General features: G+C 45.2%; 1 pseudogene; it reads left to right on the forward strand.

The window, feature by feature from the left end:
- Window positions 1-145: 145 nt before the first annotated feature.
- Window positions 146-13,522, forward strand: LOC147665974 (uncharacterized; annotated as a pseudogene).
- The last annotated feature ends 4,341 nt before the right edge of the window (window positions 13,523-17,863 follow it).

Raw genomic sequence — 17,863 nt, forward strand, 5'->3', positions numbered from 1 at the left:
AGACACAGAAGGGTTTACAGTCTGCTTTGGCGAGATTTGAGAAGTTTTGCCATGACCATGATCTCCTAGTGAATGTTGAGAAAAAGAAATTCATGGTCCTTGTGATAGAGAGCACTCCATCACCCGATCTGCTGAGAACTTCAAGATGGCGTTCAGTGGTCCACTCCAACCAGCAGAGGTGAGGGGTCTAGACTGCGGCGCCAAGGAGGAGCAGGTGTCCGGAGAGAAGCTAAAAGAGAGCCGTTGGCTCAGCTATGGGCCGCCGGGTGATTGGAGAGCCGGAGGAGGCGAGGCTGCGACGGATGCCTGCAGGAGAGAAGGTGAAGCTACGCAGGACAGAGCATCGGACAATGAGAAGCGTGGACCAGGAGAGGAGAGTTCTGAGGCTGGAGACACGGAGGAGGCGAAGCAGAGTGGCGGAGCTGACCTACGGGAGGTTTCCACAACACACACCGTGCTCATATCCGGCTGTCCCTCCAAGCAACAGGACACCGTGATACCCATTGCTACGGTCACCGGGGACCGTAGTCCCAGGCAAGTAACGTGGGGAGAACGGTGGAGGAGGAGGTTGGAGGGCACAGGATTGCTGGGCTTGTGGCATAAGTAAAGTGTTGCAAGCTGCATGTGAAACGCGCTTTCTTTCCCCTTCCCCCATTCCTCACTACCTGACCCTTCCTCCTAAAATAAAATAGTCTCAGTGATCCCACGTTCCTGGTGACGAGTGCACGTATAGAGCTTTAAGAATATATACAGTTCGTGACTGTAGTGTTTCTCTGTTTGCCTTTTGGGAGACGTCGGTACGAGAGTTCTATGAGGAAGAGTGAACCAGGAGAGAGGGAGAGAGAGACCGAAGACTGTTCTTCCGAAACTCCAAAGACCACGCCCTGCATCCTTTGTTATCTTTTGCCAAGTATTCTTGAAACTGTTTAACAAATTGACGCGTAAATAAAACGCTTATTGTGCTACTGTCAATGACTGTTTTGATACTTGCGATACAGTTGCTTAAGGACAAAGTGTGAAAACGCTTACAGTGGTGTCAGAAGTGGGATACTGTCAATTGATACAAGATAACGCAACCAGTAACTGTGCAAGATATGTTAACACAGCTGGCAGAAGGTCGGAGACATTTGCAGTTGGTATTTGAGGAACAGAATAAGCATGCCCAAAAAGAAAGAGAGTCGTTTCAAGAGGCTTTGAAAGAGCAAGCAATGTTGTTAACAAGTAACCAAAAAGTCCAAGATACAGCTATTCTACGACTTACTGATGCCATTCCTAGTACCCGTGTTCACCCTAACATTCCTGGTAGTGTATTACAAAAGTTTCAAGAGGGAGAGGATCCGGACTTCTTCTTTACCAATTTTGAAAGAGTTGCTACCACAGCCACTTGGCCTGCAGACAGGTGGGGGCAATATGTAGCGCCGTTATTATCTGGTGAATTGCAGGCAGCGTGCCAAGCGGCTAACCCAGCTGGAGTGACTCCTTATCCCGAGATAAAAAAGGCCATTCTCGAAAGATTAGGGTGTGACCAAGAGTATTATAGGGCACGCTTTCGCAAGGAAAAATGGGTTACAGGTGATAATCCCCGAGCATTGTTTTACAGGGTCAGAGATTTGGGGAACAGATGGCTACAGCCTCATACGGCCACTATGGAAGAGGTTACGGAGCAAATTTTTCTAGAACAATATTTGGATGCTTTACCTACCAATACTAGAGACTGGTTAAAACAACATCCTGGTCTAACGTCCCAATCTGCTATCGAACTAGCCTGTGCTTACCATAGGTCTCCTACGGGGAGAACCCCTATTGTATTTACTAAGCCTACAACCCGAGTTTCCAATGACAGTGTAGAAAAACGCCCTTTTCCTACCCCGAAACCCAACCCAAAGCCCTTTCCAAAAATCAACTCCCCTGTGCAGGTGGGACCTCAATGTTTTAGATGTGCCGAGTGGGGGCACATCTCACGAAACTGTCCACTGAACAATGACGGCTCAGAATCAATGGAAGTGGGTTGGTCAGGAGGGCGAGTTTTGGTCACAGGGCTATGCAGGAAGACATACAAGAAAGCTATCCGACTAAATGGGAAACCTATTGAAGCATTGTTAGATACAGGATGTCACCATACAGTAGTAGTGCAAGACCTGGTACCCCTGGACTCTCTATGTGAAGGAGAAACCGTGCTAGTTTCCTGTGTTCATGGAGACGTTAAGGAATATCCTTTAGCAGAAGTCTTACTTGAAATAGACGGGTATCCCCAAGTCCGGAGAGTAGGGGTAGTTCCCCGACTTCCTGAAAATATTTTTTGGGAAACAGATTTGCCTAAATTTCATGATTATTTAATGGAGGCCTCGGAGCAAGAAGCCAGAGCAGAGTGGTTACAGGAGGCTCCCTTTTCTAACGAACACTTGGTTCAACCCAGAGTCCGAGAACATAAGTCAAAAAATTAGAAAAGAAGGGACAAAGAGAAGTATACCAATGCCTGTCAGTCTTTTGCTTCATGTTTACTTTCTTCCCCAGAACATGGAGATACTCCTGCACGAAGTTTCCGTGCAGCTCAGAAAGATGACAGCACCCTCACGAATGCCTGGAATCAAGTGCAAGAGAATGACTCAGAGAAGGTAGGACCCTATTTCTGTATAAAACAAGGATTACTGTATCGTGTAAGTGAAGGGGCAAATGGAAGGGTAGAACAGTTGCTGGCTTATGGTGTCCTGCTTGATCTTGTGTGAGAACAGATAATGCTGTGCCATCACGTTCTGTGACGAAAAGTGTAAAAGATTTGCTGTAACACGGTGTCGCTAAAACTGGTGCTTGACATAATGCTTTCTTCAAGTCATTAAAAGCCTGTGTATGTTCCTGAGTCCAAGGGAGGACAGTCGAAGTCGCTGCCTCCTGTGTTGTCAACTGTATGAGTGGCTTGGCTAGAAATGCATACTGGGGAATCCATTGTCTGCAGTACGAAGTGAGGCCAATGAAGGCCCGTACTTCCTTTTGTGTCTTGGGTTGTGGCAGATGTGCAATTAACTGGATACGATCTGGTGTCAACTGTCTACCCCTCTTGGACAGCAAGTGCCCAAGGTATACCACTTGCTGTGCACAGAATTGAAGCTTCGAAGGGGACACTTTGTGCCCTTTTTCGGCTAGGAAATACAAGACTGTCAGTGACGCGTGCTCGCAGTCACGTTCGGTCCGTGCTGTAATTAGTAGATCATCAACATACTGGAGCAGAGCAGTGTCAGTAGGCATGTGAATACTGTCTAGTTGTCTTTTCAGTGCTTGGCTGTAAATACTAGGACTTTCCGTGAACCCTTGAGGTGCACGTGCAAATTTGAAGCTTCGGCCATTTAAACAGAATCCGAAGAGGTATTGGCTGTCAGGATGAATGGGGACGCTAAAGAAGGCGTTCTTGAGGTCAATTACAGTAAAGAACGCAGCTTCGGAATCAATGGCAGTCAATAGGGATGAAATGTCTGGGACCACTGGGTACTGTGGTACAATGCATTTGTTCAGCTCTCGAAGATCGATCACCAAACGATAAACTGGAGGGGCATTTGGGTCAGTTCGTTTAAGAATCGGAATGATAGGAGAATTACATACATTGGAGTCAGTTTCTACAACCACTCCCTGGGCAATGAGTTCGTCAATGATTCTCAGTAAGGCTGCTACAGCCTCGGAGGGCAATTTGTATTGTCGGATTCGGGGCAGTACAACACCTTGCTTGAGTGTGACACGATAAGGAGTAATGTGCATACAACCTACATCAGTTGGACATTGCGCCCATAAATGTTGTGGAACATTTTTCAATCTGACATCAAAATCTCTCAACACATAATGACCCTTAAAGTCACGAAGGAATAATCTCACTCCTTCAGGAGAACAACATATAACAGCTCCTAGAGCTTTCAGTGTTTTGATACCAAGCAAGTTTTCAGGACATGATTTCGTAAGCAATAAATCTGTAGTACGGGATAAAGGACCAACTGCAAGGGGAACTGGCTTTGATACTTCGTTAACAATAGGTTTTCCTGAAAATCCAAGGGAAACATTCTGTGAGCCTGAGAGGGGTGCCCCTGGGACCTCGTCATGACTAATGGTAGTTCTGCTCGCCCCGTGTCAATCAAAAATTTTCTGTCTTTCCCTAATACCTGACTATGTACATAGGGACCATCTTGATCTACAGGAACCTCGATAAGGGGCAAGCCAACCTCCCTCTCTAGGCTGTTTCATGTGTACTGCTGATAATCGGGGTAATCGGATTGTGCATACTGGTACATTTGCTGTGTGACGTGTTGTGTTGCGGCAATGGGTTGGGGTTGGGGTACAGCTACTGTCTGTTGCTGTGCATGCTGTGGAGGAGGTTGCGGATTCTGTGGAATATTCTGTTGAACGTGTTCTGGTCTAGGCAGACGTGGTCTTTCTTTCGTTTTGCCTGTAGCAATATTGTGTCTGAGAACGGCACATTCATTTATAAAGTGACCTGGCTGCTTGCAGTAATTGCAATTCCCTTTAACAGGAGCTGCAGAATGACTAGTCTGTGAGTTCTGTGTGTTACCCCTCTTCTGACCATCAGCTGGAACAGACTGGGCAACTAGTACTTTCATTTTCGTGTCTTTCATACGTCTCTGTTCATGATCGTGTTCCTCTCTAATTCTGTTCTGGTGGTACTGTAACATTTGTAACATTTGGGAAGGCGTATTAGCTTGCCATGTACTTTCGACTTTCAATACTCTATTCTTAACCTGTGGTAAGGAATTCTCAACTAATTTAGTCACAAAAAGATGTGGGTATGATTCACTACTTGTTTTCAGGCCACTATTAATAATGAAACATTTCTCGAATCTCGAATAAAAATCACTAGTGTCTTCGTCTTGTTTCTGTTTGCAGGCTGAGATTGCATCCCAGTCTTCCTTTTTAACTGTCAATAACCTGGGCAAAACCTGTACTAATAATCCTGGTAATGCTTTAGTTTTCTCCCCAAGACCTAAACCTGGGGTACGTCTATTTTCCTCGTCTTCTAATTCAGTCCAAATAATCTTTTTATCTCCCACCTCCCATTCCTTTTCTTTCAGTTTTTCGTAAATCCCTGCTGGCAACAATACTTTTAGCATTTTAAGAATGTCTGAATATGTGTAATCGCCCATGAGTAACATGTCTTTTAATTCACGATGGAACCCTGCAGGATCTTTATCGTGACAAGGTACAATTTTCTTCATTTCCAATAATTCCATTTTAGTCAAAGGAGTGTATACGAATACGTGTTCAAGCGTACCTCCTGTACCCATAACTGGGTGAACTTCTCGTAAGGGATTCTGTCTGTCTAGGTGATATGGCTGTCTTACTGGGGGTGGAACGGAAACAAGATGTGGCGTTAGGAAGGTTCTGTATTTGTGACGTTGTTCCAGAATGATGTCAATTAAGTCGGTACCTAGCCCTCTCCATCTTCTCAAAAGTAAGTCTTGCAATAAATTATACAATGGACCTGGATCGGATTGCTGGTTTTCATATAATGTAATGAGATGTTGGGTCATGTATATACCAGCTAATCGCTGTTCTTCTGGAGTAAGGCTTAAAAATGTTTGCACTACTAATTCATCTTTATATATACTGTCATCCCCGGCCCATTGGACTGCTGACCGGGCTAGTTCTTGATCACGTAAGGTATTAAGTTCATGATAACCTATTCTTTCTTTCAGTATTTTATCAGTGACTTGGAATATATGTTCAAGAGAACATAGTTCTGGTATCGGGGAAAGGAAACGTTTCTTGTTTTCCAGACGAATGGGTCTGTCAAAAGGTCTATCAAGAGAATACTGTTTAGGGAGTTTCACTCTACCTACGTACGCTATTTTATCCTCTGGCTCGGCTGAAGTTTCTACTTCTTCCTCATCCTCCGAGGAGTCATTCTTGTCTGACTCGGCTTCTTTTACAGCCTTCCGTCTGTTATGTATCGCTACTATTTCTTTACGGATCTTTCTGGACATGGCATCTATACAATTCTGTCTATCATGTTTACAATCTGCAATATTTTGACCCCATTTTATCAGGGCATCCATCTCCTCTTGAACAACACCTGGCTGATCTTGTTCCCTTATCAAACAATTAATTAGGAATCGTAATAGTAGACCCTGTGTCTCCACTTTCTGATATGCCATGGCTTCACGAACACATTCAGGTTTTTCCCCTGTCATAACAAAATTATATATTCTATCTAGATAGTCTGTCATTCCTGGTAACATCACCAAATAATCTGTAACACGTCGTAGACGTAACGAGGCTAACATCATGTCTCCTTTCTTACCAGGTACCGGATCATATCTACAATCTGTAAGATACTGTTTGAGCTTTTCATATGTCATTGCTTTCGGAGTACGCTGTGTTGCTAATTCTCTCATTGTCACTCTATGTAACTGTGGCGGGGTGTGAAAGTGACCTCCTGAAGCACCTCCTGAAGCGGAAGCTTGGGCTTGACCTGACGTCATAGCGGGTGGGAAAAGTACATGTAACGGAGACTGACTCTGGGTTGTAACTGACGCAAAAGGATTGTGAGGACCAGTAATAGGGGGACCAGTAGCAGCATCAGTAGGGGAAGTGACAACAGGTGCGGGAAGCGAGTCTTGGCCTGGAGGGGTCGTGGCTTGATCAGCCGGAACATGCTGCGGTACATTATTAGCGGGTTGTACGGGTACATTGGTGTATGTTGGAGCTACATCATCTAAATAAGAAGAACGGAAAATGTCTGCTGCGGTCTTTTTGTGACGGAATTTAGTCGGAACCAATGGTGGTGGCAAGTTACGGGGTACTTCCGGGGTCGTTTTGGGCAGGCCCTCGGCAAGAACTGGATACATGCCTGTAATGAGTGCATTTCTTTGGCGGTCTAATTGTTCTGATCTGACCTGTTCTCCTTCTTCTAGTAACTCTTTTTCTTTAGCTTTTTCGGATTCTTCTCTACTCTTCTCTGCTTTTCTGATTGCTTTTTCTGTTCTTCTATGCGATTCTTTACGCCATAATTCTATGGCATCTTTCTGAGATTGTCTGGCTTTCTTTTTCCATAACGCTTCTTCTACTCTCATGATGCATTCTGCATCCCATGTCCCTGAGACAGGCCATTTAAACTTCTCTTCCAGATTCTTAGTGTAGTCCACCCATAAATCTAAATACAACACAGCATCTAAGCCATGTTTGTGGTACATAAAATATCCTGGAGTGTCCCTAGGCGGGACAGGAACTGCTTCTTCGAGTATCCCTTTCCTAGTACCTATCTGACGTAATTTTGAAAACAGCGGCATGACTAGAGTGATTCGGACGTGGACGCAATAAACACAGCAATAAACAGTAAACAATCATTCACCCCACAACATTGAAACACATTAAAACATGTCGGACTGTAATTACCTGGAACACAGAAAACACATGATCTGAAAAACTCTCGGTATTAAAACTGAAATAACTGGATGCACTGCTAAACAGTACAGACCGGTCTCATAAAGAGACACGTCGGACCGTATCCACCTATGTGAACACGTCAGGACCAGATCTGTGTACCCAAATCTGTCTTTACCGGGCACAAATTAATGAACCCGTCTAGATGCGTTCCCAACAACGGTACTCACCGGGAAGCAAGAAACTGAAGGCCTCGGAAACTGGACTGGACTGGATTGGTCTGCTACGACATCTGGCTGACACGCATCACGCTACCACGCATGCGCTTCGGAACAGGTGGGCCTCCGGACACCTCGGACCTTGCTCTCTCGACTAGGGCTCTGGTCGGGATCCTCCGCATTCCTCACCGCCTCGTCTGGACGCCGGACCGCAGTCTCCGTCTCCCTCGTGGACCCGAGGGAAGATAGCGGGAAGACCCGCAACGTGCACGGTTTCAGTCGGGGTTGTAGAAGGGGTCAAAGGCCGCGTGACTTCACCGGCGAGTGGGGAAGGGGGGGGTTCCTGTTCGGGCGCCAAATTATATGGTAAATAAATTTACCTATGCATTTTTACCGTATAATTATCAATACAAGACAGCTCATTCAAATGAGAGGCAGAGTCCGTGGTATCTGAGTCATACGGGCTTTAATGGACAATGATCCTCGAGGATGGATATCATGTTCCGTCACCACTAAGGTTCGGGAAGGGACATTCAACGTTTATTAGCATTACACATTATATATAGTAAAGTAGCACAATTGAATCCAATACAGTAGGCGTAACAGGTGAAAAGAGAGAGATAAGAACACATGTGCGTAATAGGAGGCGTGTAAAAAGGCGTACACATGGGCGTGCACTGTACATGTCAGAGAAACGTAACAAGAAACGTCACATGTGGGTGGATGCATAGAGAAAAGTTGCAGAATCAGCAGAAACCCCTAACCTGGATGCGCGCGCAACTAGCATGACGTGTAACTGGGGGCTTTGACTTTAGAACTAGTGGAGGAGACTGGTGTCTGGAGTGTCAGGGCAACCTGTACCTATAGCATATCTGGTATCTCATGTTTGGAGGATGTAATGTCTGAAGTAAAAGGTCTCTCGGGCAGAGGCCGTACAATACTGAATACTAGTGAATGCGTACGTGTCTTGGTGCAACGTGCGGAGCCAAGGGCCTACCATGGTAACGGATTCAGTAAATCACTTGCAAGGAGGACAGGAAGGCCGGGCCCTTTGCTCTGCAGCCGGGAATATGTTTACCTATTTCACTAGACTGGAATGTGTTTTCGAGGAGGCTGAGCAGATACCTGTAGGCAAAACATGAATTTGGCAGGCAGTCCAGGCCGAGCCGGGCACCGCTGCGCTGGCAGGAAGTAAGGCAGGGGTCAGGGATGCGTACAGCTTTCGGAGACAGGAGAGATGAGGCAGAGAGGCCTCGTTTAAGGGCCTAGCTCGACTGGGCCAAGAAACATGGAGAAAACGTGTGCGAATTTCAGAAGTGCACCATGTAAAGACGTTGGCACCGTATGCCTAGAAGCCTAATTAACGGGATTTCTTTGCCTGACTGGATAGCTAACATGTTAAGGATGGACGCAAATGTATCTGCGTCTGTCTAGCATGTACAGAACAGAAGTTACACGACATACATGGAACATGGGTGCATGGATAGCGTGCGAGTGGGGGACACATTGGCTACCTGAAAATTTCTATTACCTCAACATGTCCAAAGGACATGTGTGTGTGTAACATGCAACTCAGAAAAATGCATTTAAATGCATTTTTCTGAGTTTTCGCAATTTACCGCGAGGTCTGACCTCGCGGTAAATTGCGGCAAGAAATTGCGAATTCGCAAATTTAAATTGGATGTTGAATTGCATTTAAGGAATCTCTAATAGAGATTCCTTGAATGTAATTCCTCGCACATTTGCGACATCGCAATTAGCGATTTTTGCATTTGGGATGCTGAATCCCAAATGCAAAAATCGCTCTCGCAAAGGGCCGGATTCTCAGAATCCGGCCCCTTGCGAGCGCAATTTAGGTTCATGAATCGGGCGGCTGGCTCCCACCAGCTCCGAATGCAACAGCGCAGGCTGTTATGCCACATCCAATTACTGGTTTGTCGATCTCAAAAAGTTGTTGTGTTTGAAATACTGTATTATATGAGCTGTTTTCATTAGTGTTAAAAGGACTGCACAGTTCCTAAGTCATGTTCGTCTGCGTGTTTTTTCTCCTGACGCATTTCAACTTTGCCCTTTTGTCTTGCATTCGAAAACACCTCCACGTTTGTCATCGCACTGGGATTTAAGGACCAATAAACCATTTAATAACTTTGTACTGTTTTCCCACAGTCTCATTAGAACACACAATTTCTTCTATCACCTTGAACGCTGTAGTTTTTTTAGGCAAAATGTGCTATCTGAATTTGTTGTCATCCTCAATATTACATTTCCTATTTTTTTTTTTAATCTGCCAAAATCTCGACTTGACAATAAGGATGGGTGTAGTTGGCAGAGTACTACTACGCAGAACTCCAAGAAGTTGAACAAAACTCCATGAATTCCGCAACTTCGCTCCGTCTGACTCCTAATTAATAAACAGATACCTCACATACTTTAGGTAAACTAACAAGTATCTCTGTCTTTATTTATTTTTTAAAACAAAGGGGCATATTATCAAGGAACAGCATTAAAATTATCGCCGCTTTAGCATCAGGAAAGTGCCGCTAAAACGGCAATAATGGGCTTGATAATATGCCCTGGAGAATTCCAGTAGAAGCCCATGTTAACACCAGAACATGGGCTTCTATTGGAATTCTCCAGGGCATATTATCATGCCCATTATCGCCGTTTTAGCAGCCGTTCCTTGATAATATGCCCCATAATTTTATTGATTTTATAATAGAGGACAACGCCTAAATATAGTCATGTTAATCACTGGAAACCGTGCATTGTAAATGCCTGCAGTGTTAACCAATACATCATATTCGAAGAAGATATGTCTGTACAGTTTACTAGGAATAAAGATGTAGCCATATATTAAACAGTGCAAATAGTAGGCAATGTTGCATAAACACAAAGCACAGGATAACAGCATATACTGAAAGGAAGAACACACCCACAGTCGAAACCCCTTCAGTCCATGAGGACAACCTGTTAGCAGTAACTATTCCAATAGCAGTCGGGAGTCCCATTAGTTGTATATTATCGGAATATGGATTGGCTTTCTTGGTGAGTGTTTGTTTCCAATAAAGGAGAGCCGTATTGAGTAATGAAGGAAGCATAGGTGGAAGCCTACCGGTGGGTAAGAGCATGTTGTGTAGAGTGCCCTGGTGCAAATGTCGAGGGGTATAGTCTATTTCCTGCAGTTGACGACCCGCCAACCAATATGAAAGCCAATGTAATTGGCCAGCTAGGCAATACGCCCCAAAATCAGGTGCCCCTAGACCGCCCTCCTCCGGTCTCAATTGTACTTTTAGCAATGCGATCCGTCTACGGCCATTTATCCAAATCAGTTCAGTCAATAATGTATTCAGAGTTTTAAAAATGGAAGAAGGGATCACGACAGGCAAGTTAGCAAAAAATACAATAATGGAGGAATCATCACCATTTTAGGGAGCGCGATTCTTCCAATTACTGATAGTGGTAAGGAGACCCCGAAGCAGACTTGCTTTCGGAGGTAAGTGATCGCCTTAAGTATGTTACCGTCAATCAAGTGCTGTGGGGAGCGATAGATTTGAATACCTAAGTATTCAAACGTGTCAGGCACTGTCTGTAATGTGAGTTCCCCAAATAAAATTGGTTCTGGATGTTCCCGATATCGCATAAAAAAGGCATAAGACTTGGTAGCGTTAATTGCCAAACTGTAAACCAATTCAAAGTGTTTAAAAGTAGAGGGGATGGGGTCTAGGTTAAGGTCAAGGTTGTTAGGAAAAAGGATCAGGTCATCGGCGTAGGCAGAAACTATGTGTGATGCGTTATTTAGCTGAATCCCAAGGTCTCCTGCCTCCATTCGAATTTTAAGAAGGAGGGTTTCCACCGCCAATACGAATAGCAGAAGCGACAGGGGGCAACCCTGCAGAGTGCCTCTAGTTATGGCATAGACTGCAGAAATGTGTGCGCCAGTACGGGCACGTGCTCTTGGCGCGCTGTACAGGAGCTGTACCCACTGCAGGTATCCTTTAGGAATGCCAAACTGTTCCCACATGTACTGCCAGGAAAGGGTATCGAAGGCTTGTTGCATGTCCAGGGAAATACATCCCGTTGTGGGGGGCGTTACCGCTGTTGCCACCATAACATAATGAAACCGCCGTATTTTGAGCCTGTATGGTGCTTCATTTATGCTCTTGAAATAAAAGATTACAAATTGAGGAATATCATCATTCGTGACTCATTGAATATTATATATCATATACTATATGTTGTGGTGCACCTTTGCTGTTGTCATTAATACTATATTATTCACTGTCCATTGTTAATCTCGTCCCATAATGCTTTGCAGGGCCTTTGGTTAGCATTGTATTTTTGCCCATAACTGGGCTTGGGGTGGTCCTAAGAGGATGGGACTGCCACTGAATCGTTCAGCTTGATGTGCTCTTTGTGTTCAAGTATCTGCTTGGTCGTCCTCCTACATTAGGGGGGGACCCCAAAATTATCACCTCTCTCATTGCCTAATATTTTTCATTTTCAAAATTCACTTTTGTGAATTGGTTATATGCATTTTAGCATGTAAAGTTGCTTTATCAAAGCATTTTTGAGTGCAGTTTAGTAGCTGAATCCACTATGTAGAGGAACAGAGTTTGTGCCTGAATTCTGTGTTTGAAATGGAATGCGTATTTAACAAATCTCTGCAAACTCCGCTAGCGGAGCGGAGGTTACTTGTTGTGCTCCTCTCCCGGAAAACATGCTTAAGCATTCTCTTGCACTCCTAAAATGCTGCACCCAAACATGCCTGGCAGTTGCACCTGCATTTATTTTATTCTGCCTGACCCAGCTTTGCAACAAGCAGTTGGAGATCAGGCTGTGTTGCTGAACTTCTCTTTTTAATGGGTACCCATTGTGAGTGAGCTACTTTCTGCGCTGAAGCTTTTCCAGTATATGTTTTTTATGTAATGTGCTGCGAGGTCCAGCAGGTACAGCACATTTTATTTTGTTTGCATCGTATGAGCGCAGCAGATCAAGAGACTGTTCTTTTTTTGTGCGTGTTTATTCAGTGCAGTAACGCTGCTGATGCACACCTGCCTAATAGATCTTGTGGCTCCCAATGCAGATCAGGTTGGGCATGGAATAGCATACTGGCATCCGAGGTATGTGAAACGCTTGCTTGACCTCCCCGATAATTCCGGCTCTTAGAACTATGCATATTATTTTAGTGGCTTTAAGCTTTCCTTTTGTGGTGTGCTTTTTATAAATGGTCAGTAGTAATCAGTGGTGGCTCCTCCGTTAAGGTGGAGGAGCATAGCCCCACTGCTTTTTAGCAGTGAAATAAAGAGAAAGTAAAATAATTATAACTTGCGTTATTATCATTTTATTTTCTCCTTCTTCCTCAGCTTTGTGTGAGGTACCAGGGGCAGCGTAGGAGTGGTAGCACCCTACTAAGTGTGCAATAACTGCTTGGCCTGCCCTCTCGGGCCACCCAAAACAGTCGTGAGCACTTCCCATGTTCTCCATGGAGGCTGCATTACAGCTGGCAGAGCCGGCATCAGGGGCACCTCGCTGAGGTGGCTCACCTCCTTTCTACAGGATCGTGAGCAAGGCGTTCGCCTTGGTCCTTTTACATCCAAAGCCAAAACCCTGACCTGTGGGGTCCCGCAGGGCTCCTCTCTCTCCCCGTTATTATTTAACCTTTACATTTCCCCTCTCATCTCTAAGCTTCGGGAGCAACCAGGGGTCGTCCTCAACTATGCAGATGACCTCCAGCTCATTTTTGATATTGATTCCTCCCCTAACTCTATCGAAAATTTCCAATCTACCATGTCTTTCATCAGCAATTGGATGAACGCAAACCAACTTAAGCTGAACCCAGGAAAGACCGAACATGTACTGACTGGGCCCCCGGCTAACCCCTGGAGTTCCAGCTTCTGGCCGCACTCGCTGGGAGTGCCCCATGCCCGGTGAGTTCGGTCAAGAGCCTTGGAGTCACCATCAGCGAGGACCTGACTATGAAACCCCAAATTAAATTGGTGCTTTCGGCTTGCTACTACCATCTTCGCTGCATTAGGAAGATCAGCAGGTTCCTCACTCACGAGGCCTTGGTTCAGACTATGCATGGGCTGGTTATTTCCCGTATTGACTACGGGAATGCGCTGTATGCTGGGATACCCCTCTATCAGTCCCACCAGTTTCAGCTGATCCAGAACCAAGCGGCTAGGCTGGTCTTTCGCCCGCTTAGGACAAGCTCGGCGAAGCCCCTCCTGAAGAGCTTGCACTGGCTCCCTGTGATCCAGCGCTGCCTCTTCAAGGTGGGCTGCCTGACTCATCAAGCCCTCGCCCAACAAGGCCCGGCATTTATCTCCTCTCGTCTTCATCGATATATCCCTTCTCGAGCCCTCCGCTCCTCGAGCTCCAATCTGCTGTTGTCATGCCTGTTCAAACGGAAAAGATTGGGTGGATTGAGATTTGCTTCCCAAGCTCCCCTCTTTTGGAACTCTCTGCCCCCAGGCCTCCGTCTTATTCCTTCCTATCTCACCTTTAGGAAGGCGCTGAAAACCTGTTTATTTTCTCAAGCCTTTGATTAGTCATCGTTCTGTTTAGGTTGTCAACTGGCAGTTTTTTTCCTCTGTTTGTCCAAAGCGCCAAGAAGCCGTTGGTGTACGTGCGCTAAATAAATTCTTTTATCATATCATCATATCATATCATATCATATCAACATGCCCATGCTCCCAATCAGTATCTGAGTGCCGAAACACGGTGCTCAGACCAATCATAATGCTGCTAAGGCAGCTTTGTGATTGGCTGACTGGGAGCCTGGGTGTGCTTCCTGTTCAGGTTATTGAGGGAGGACTACGGAGGATAGACGCGGCGAGAATGTTCATTTTTTATTTTATTTTTTGCTGCCCACTTTTCCTTTGTCCTCCCCCCATTGCTGCCCCCGCCCCCCCTACCTTCGATCCATGCTGTCCACTGCTGGTAGTAATATTATTGTTCTAGGCTCTTGCTACCAGAAAATAGACAGAGTCTCAGGTATCCTTTAAAGGCTACATGGGATTTTCTTAATGGGTGTTATTGGAATTTGTATTTAACACATTAGCAGGGTTTTTGTTTGCTGATCATATCTCATCTTTCTGACGAAGGGGGGGGGAGTTAAATACCAGTTGAGGTAGGGCTTGAGAGATAGGGCTTTACAAGGTGAAAACAATTAAATGGATTTTTACAAAACCTACTTCTTTAAAAGTAATTGACTTTGTGTAGTTCCCAATTTTTCTTGTAGCTAACTCTGCCAACTGTCTGAGTGCAGTTATGTCAGCCGGAAGGCCTTTCTTTTATGAAGCAGCATTTAGCATTACAGAGCCTCTATAAATGCTGCCAGGTGCAGTAAGCTGTCAACCTCTTTCCCCCTCCTGCTTACTTTAATAGAGAAATATCGTGTTTGTAAAACTCCTCCAGACTTCACTCTGTAAAAATCATTGCCTGGATTCTCATAGGAGAGCACTGCACTGGAAAAGCAGCCCCTGGATGGCTGCAATGTGGGCTGTGCAATCATCTCCCGGGTGAGCTGATACTGTGAGATTGTATGTAGTTACAAACAATATAAAATGCATTATATGGAGCACTGTTTGAAATATTAAATGTGAAGGTAGTGTTTCCCTAAACCTTTTGCTTTTTTTCTCTGATTCTCTTTGGCCTTAGGGGTCTGGGCACTTTCCCCTTGTAAATTCTGTGTGAAAGTGCTTGCGCCCTTCTTACACACATTATTTATTACCTAGTGTTTTTGCCTCAAGCCTGCCATTGCAAGCCTGTTGGTGCGCACTTGCACTTATGCTCAGGTTAGCCTTTTTAAGCCACTTGTCAATCCTGAGGGGACCTTTCACTATCACCATTAACAATGACAACCCTCTCCTGTGGTACATAGGCATTTGTCATTAATAGTTTAGAAATGCCACTTCTAGAAAGCGGGCATTTCTCTGCTCTAAAACTCTTTGTGTGCCTTTTAGTTTGACTCCAGTCCATACTGGAGGTTGGGAGAGCACATCTGTGCATTCCTCAGATATAGCTATAAACACTGGACATGCAACTAGAATGACAGACCGCTGCCTTTACAGGGCCTGGCTGGATAGATTGGATGAAGAGGTTTTGACATTTGGCCTCTGGGAGCCATATCTTGGCCCCACTAAAGATTAAGTTCTTCATTCCATGGCCCCATGGCAGACATAACTGAAATTTAGGGGAGACATCTGTGGTTCAAATGGAAAACCTCTGAACCACCCCCAACTTCAAAGGCACACTACAGTATAGTTCCTGGTGCCATACTTCAGCAGGGTAGAGACACACTTGTGGGGATGTGGCACCAGAGATCCTGGAACTGCATGGTGCACACAGCCAGAGGAATCTGTTGTGCACAAGGAGGATTACTGCCTAAATAGTGAATGGCCTGGGCTGATTACCTGCTGCTATGTTGCACCCTGAAGTGTGCTCTCCAAGGGCTTGTTCACTTGTTGTGAAAGTCTCAGGGACATCAAGCGAGGGAACCACACCATCTATTTGTGACATCTGGAGAGTAGTACCCTCTTAAGTGCTCACATCATCTGCTGGATCCCAACTGGTGGAGCAGCGTGCCTGTGGAACTAAGTATTGTCCCATACATTGTGAGGCTTCAATGTGCATAAGTGTCTTGTTGGTGGTGAGCAGATTCACCAGTTGTGGGGCCCAGCGCTTCGTCGATCATGTCCCATCTCTCTCGTGCGACACACCAACTGCATGCTCATTGCATGCAGTGTCTCATTCACAGGTTGTGACCTTCGGAGGTGAGGGCTTACCCATAGTAGTACCTCATTCTACCTCTTATGGCACTGCTGAATCTGCGCATGTGTGGGTGACCCAAATTGTGTAGTGTCACACGTATCAACGTGCAGCAGATGTTGTGCCTCATTTCCAGGGAGGCATGGAATGTGGAACTCTCCATTGGGTGTGACTGAAATTGTCTGATACGACTCAGATCAATATACACCAAACATTGTGCCTAATTTCCAGGGAGGTACTGAGTTTGCGACTCTTCCTTGTGTGTGACTGGAACAGTCTGGTACGACTCGTATCAACGAATACTTTCATTGAATAACTATTGGCCTCAGCACGCTCCTGCTCCACATACTGTGGGTGAACTTCCCGAGTAGTGGCCAAAACTCAATTTGTCGACTGCCGCCTAATGAGCCCTGTTATCTACCCCCACCTTCATCCCTGTGACCCTGACTAAATGTAACTTTGGCTGCGAAAGGCCTAGAATCAGGGGGGAGGGTTTTCTTTATCTCCAGCCCATGGGTGTAGGGTAGTTGGGTTGAGTTAAAGGGTGGAGGAGAGCTTGAACAACAGAGTCTGTATGTGCATTATAAACTGATCTGCCAGATATCAGTGCACCGCATTAAGATGCTGTGTTGTGTGTGTGAGCGCTCCATACAGATCTGCCTGATATCCGAGGGACCCCAGATCAGTGCTGACTAAGTGTAAGAGAGTGACAGAATGTGATTATATACACTGCACAATGATGTTGCTTTACACAATGATTCCTTGCCAAAAGAATATTACGTATCACATTGATTTTTACTCATACGGCCTTGGCCCACAGTGATGTTTAAAAGTGGTGTCATTATCTGTGTGTATACATTTCTGATATTGTTGTGATCTGGTGTGCCCTTGATAACTGTGTGGTATTGTATTACAATAATTGGTAGGGTGGGCCTCATTCTGACGTTTCGCACCGCATAAGTGTGCTGTGTGGTAAAATAGGATCATTCCCAAGTGTGCATATTACTGATGTCATCTTAACACAGTTGGGCCTAAGACTGCTAGTGGTATTTCCAAATGTGATTTATGCCTAGGAATTACATGAGGTTCATGTTTTGTTTGTTCATGTGTGTATTGAATATACACTTTATTTACATACACCATGTGGGAAGTTTCATTTGTGATGCTCAGTGTATTTATTATGTGAGATTGCTGTGCCAATAGTATACACATTGCTCTGTGATAAGCCTGACTGCTCTGTGCCAAGCTACCCAAGGGTAAATGCAGGGTATATAGTAAGTGTAATCAAACACCTCTGACAGAAGTCTTAGGAACTTCCGGGCTAAGGCCTCACCTCAGCCAACCAGAACGTACCAGTTCCAACAATGCCCCTCTGGAGATAGAGCTCCATCTTCTCCCTGAGGAACTTCAATTCTACTCTTGTATCTTTCTCTACCATTCGCATTCAGATAACCTGCTTTTCCCTTATGTTCTTTATTACCCCATGATATCATTCT

The sequence above is a fragment of the Lissotriton vulgaris genome, unplaced genomic scaffold (assembly GCF_964263255.1).
Source record: "Lissotriton vulgaris unplaced genomic scaffold, aLisVul1.2 SCAFFOLD_12890, whole genome shotgun sequence".
Lineage (NCBI taxonomy): Eukaryota > Metazoa > Chordata > Amphibia > Caudata > Salamandridae > Lissotriton > Lissotriton vulgaris.